Genomic DNA, 4,666 nt, shown 5'->3' on the forward strand with positions numbered 1-4,666 from the left:
TTGATTGCTGCTTCCATCCATGGGCATTGATGGTTTATCCAAATAGAATGAAATCCTTGACAACTTCAACTTCTCTGTCATTTATCATGATGTTGTTCATTGGACCAGTTATGTAGAGTTTTACTTTCTTTATCTACATAGTAATCGATTTTAAAGGCTATAGTTTTTGACCTTCATCACTAAGTACTTCAAGCCATCTTCATATTCAGCAAGTAAGGTTGTGTCATCTGCATATGGCAGGTTGTTAATGAATTTTACTCCAATCTTGATGCTTTGTTCTTCTTCATATAGTTCAGCCTCTCAGATTATTTGTTCAGCACACAGTTCAAATAAGTAAAGTGAAAGGATACAACTCTGTCACACACCTTTTCCAATACTGAACCATGCTGTATCCCCTTGTTCTGTTCAAATAACTACTTCTTGATCTACGTACAGATTCCACATGAGCACAATTAAGTGTTAATGTGTTCTGGAATTCTGATTCTTCATAACGTTATTCATAGTTTATTCTGATCCATGAGGTCAAATCCCTTTAAGTAGTCAATAACACAGGTAAACATCTTTCTGGTATTATCTACTTTTGGCCAAGAGCCGTCTGATATCAGCAATGATGTTCCTCATTCCATGTCCTCTATGCAACTTTGCTTGGACTTCTGATAGTTCCCTGTTGATATAAGACTGCAGCTATTTTTGGATAATCTTCAGCAAAATTTTGCTAGCATGTGATAATAATGATACTGTATGATAATTTCCACATTCATTTTGACTACCTTTCATTGGAATGGGCTGAAATAGGTATCTCTTTTATTCAGTTTGCCAGGTAGATGTTTTCCAAATTTCTTGACATAGATGAATAAGAATTTCTACCTTTGCATTTTTTTTTTTGTTGAATTTAACATGGTATGTGATATATATAAAAGATACTTTGACTTCGGATGTGATGGTTTTCAGCCTGTGTTGTTCCTCTGAACACTAATTTAATTGAGCTGAGTAGGTTAACATTTTTTGGCTCTTATCACTTCATAAATATGTCTCTTGAACCAGAATATATAGTTTAATAATATAAACATTCATGTGAAAGAAAACATTTCTCTCTCCAGGGACATAGTATTTGGCATATAGCTAAGAAATAAATACAAGAAATATGAAGAAAATGCTATGGGGCACAGATGGAAAAGAGATTAAGTTTGATTGGTATAGTCACTAAAGTTTTAATGGCAAATAGTTCATTTTCAATTGTCTGAAGATTTGTTAAGATTTAAATAATGTTATATGATGAGTGCACTAAACCACCAGTGATTGGGATATATTCAGAATATGCCACATGGTTTAAATTGTCTGGAATATAGGTATTTTAAGATGATTATTATTTAATTATATAAATCACTTGGGTTAAAATAACAGAAGGCCTTAGAATTTGATTTTAATACTTGAGAGGCAGAAAATTGTGCAATTCTGCAACAATATTCTAGCAATTACAACTAAGTTATTAGTATGTGTCAAACATTTTATTAAGTATTTTACATACAAAATCTTAGCTAATATTTAATAAAATCTTATGAACCTGTGGTAATAAGTTCATGTTACATATGAAAAAATTTTGTTTTAAAAAGTTTGTGTAATTTATCCAGAGTTACAAAAGCTAGAAAGACACACAACCAGGACTTAAATTCCAGTTTGCCCCTTCCAAAGCAGGAACTCTTGAACCTCAAATCCTACAATATATATATTCAAGGAACACAAACAAAAAGTGAAAATTATCTTGAGTGTAATACTTTATGCAAGGAATGGGTTTAAAATATAAACCTATTAAAATGCATAGTTAAATTGTTATTAAAATAATACACAATGTAAATAATGTTATCACTTTTAAAAACAACATTAAAATAAGAGAAGAATGATAGAAATTAAGAAAAAAATGATGACAATATTGAGCATATATGTCACTTTAAAAAAACTTTTCCAGTCAAGTTTTTTTAATTTGTATGTTTTATGTACTATGAGAATGCAATTTATTCAGCAGTAATTTCAACCACCCCATGTGTATTGATCTCCTTCTCTTTGCAGATATTATCCTAGATTTAGACACTGAGAATACAAGACGGAACAAAACTGAAAAATAATTCCTGCTTGTATCGCTCTTTCTTTCTAATATTATTCGTATAGTTCCAGTGAATTTATTTATATTACAAATAAATATATCACAAATAAAATTCCATTCTAGTTCTTCATTAAAAAAGAATAAGAAAAAGCTTTTTCCCCATTTCATTGTGCTTTCATTTGGTTGTTAATTCTGTTTGGTCCCAAATGGAAAATACTTGATGAATGGAAAAGTTCCTATCTACACTCCAGCACTAATCTCCTGAATACTGAAGGCCATGAGCCCCAACCATAATGCTACTGGTATGTTTAAGTGAGAGGACACACCTGTTTTATTTCTACAACTACAATGACTGACGATCAAATGAAAATAACAACAAAAGGTTGGCCTCCCAGAACCACAACCCAACCTCTGCCAGCATTGTGGCCGCCAGGAAAAGGGCCGAGCCCTGGGCTTCATGGGCTAGAGGCTACAGCAGGAGTTGATGACCTTCATGATATCTGGCGACAAAGGAATTTCTGCTTTCCCTGAATCAGATAACCTTTTCAAGTGGGTGGGTACTATCCATGGAGCAGCTGGCATAGTATATGAAGACCTGAGGCATAAGCTCTTCCTGGAGTTCCCCAGTTGCAACCCTTCCAATGCTACCTCACACCCTGATACCACCCTAACATGGAGACACAGGGTAATATCTGCCTAGACATCCGGAAGGACAAGTGGTCCGCCCTGTATGATGTCAGGACCATCCTCCTCTCCATCCGTAGCCTGCTGAGATAACCCAACATCCACAGCCCTTTGAACACATGCTGTGCAGCTCTGGAAAAACTCCACAACATTTTAAGAAGTACCTGCAGGAAACCTACTCAAAGCAAGTCTCCAGCCAATAGCCGTGGACCGGCCTGTCTATTCTCTCTCCTTGTGTTGTCTTTAATTTTTTTTTCCTTAGACTGTTTGTCTTTTCCTTGATTTCTGTATAGGACTCTGTATCTTAAACTGTGGCATCATTTTTGTTTTTTAAATTAAGTCTCCGTTTGAGTCCTTGTTATAAATATATTAAAAAAATATATTTTTAGGTTAAAAACAAAAACAAGCAAATGAAAAAAATATTACTCTCTAATGCCCCTACTTTGTCTTTCATGGAATTAAGATAGAACACTGCCACAATCTTTGCAATATTCTTGAATAAGACTATGCATAAAGATAGATAAAATGTAAAATTAATGGCTTCCCTTGAAACGAGACTTAATTTTTAGGCCTCTAACTTTTGATTACTTCTCTTGTTCCCTGGTGACATAAGATTCAGTTAGAAAACATCATCTAAATATGCAGAGTTTGCAACAGAGTAGCCCCGCCCTGGACTGGGGTTCTTCACCCAGAAGAAGGAATCCTATTCTTGATCATTAATCTTCCCCAAGCGCCTTGAATAAAGGGTGCTATAATTTTTAAAAAAAACTTTAGCTTTCATTAGTATATTTCCTCCTAAGACCTAGGGATAAAAAAAAAAAAATGGGGCGGGGGGTGGAGTGATATTTATTGGCTTTATGTTACTTGGAAGAAAATCAAGGGCAAGAAAAACATTAAATGTTTCTTTACCAGATGTTGGTTACCACTCAACATTCTATGCATTTTATTGAAATGTATTTATTATATGCAAAATGAAAAATCATAATATTCAGGAAGGAAATTCCCATGTACAGCGTGACACCTATTTTATATTTTTTATCTTTCAAGAATAAAGAATAACAGAAAAATGTAAGAAATCTCCTTAAAAACTGTTTACTATGTTTTTAAATTTAAAAAAAGAACACTTGAAAAAGACAAAGTGTTTTAGCCTACTCTATATATAGAAAAAGTATTTTATAATTTAATAATTTATACAATTTGATGATAATGAAGGGACATTTACCTTTATTTCCTTAATATTATACGTCAACTATGTAAAACAATGATGATTTTACCATAAGCTGCTTACTGATATTCATGTGTTCTACAAGGATATGGTTTTAATCCATGGTAGGTTGGGGTAATTTTGTCGTTAAGGCTTTGTGATGGTATACATTTCTGTTTTCTTTTAAAACTCACTGGAACGACAAGTTTTTGCATATTTTTCAACTTCCTAATGCATTAGAATCTAACATCAAAGCCTACTAGGGAAAAATAAAAGATTATATAAGAAAATAGATGCTTTTACGATTGCTATCAATATTTTATTCAAAATATTTCAGATATGAATAATACTAAATGATAAAAGCTGTAAGTGTGCATCGCTGAGAAAGAGAGAAAGAAGAAAAAAAAAAAGAAAGAAAATAACTCCTTATCTATTGTATACATAAATAATGGCCAGGCTATTGTAGCCTATTGTTCTTGATAAAATGAGAGGTCATTTTCTGTACATACTTTCTGACAGAATGAGGACGTTCATGTTATCCCTGATTAGTTGAATAATGTCCCGTGATATTTTCTTCAGTGATGCAAGTTAGCAATGACAGCTTCATTTGCTGTTCACCCTGACCTTCCTTTTCTCCTCTTACCACATCCCTCTCCTCTAACAGACATAAAACAATC

At 33.2% G+C, this 4,666-nt stretch overlaps 1 pseudogene; it reads left to right on the plus strand.

Annotated features, from left to right (window-relative positions):
• The first annotated feature begins 2,490 nt into the window (after nucleotides 1-2,490).
• On the plus strand, nucleotides 2,491-2,988 carry LOC101356781 (ubiquitin-conjugating enzyme E2 C pseudogene; annotated as a pseudogene).
• Nucleotides 2,989-4,666: the final 1,678 nt, after the last annotated feature.

This window comes from Trichechus manatus, unplaced genomic scaffold, assembly GCF_000243295.1.
Source record: "Trichechus manatus latirostris isolate Lorelei unplaced genomic scaffold, TriManLat1.0 scaffold00321, whole genome shotgun sequence".
NCBI lineage: Eukaryota > Metazoa > Chordata > Mammalia > Sirenia > Trichechidae > Trichechus > Trichechus manatus.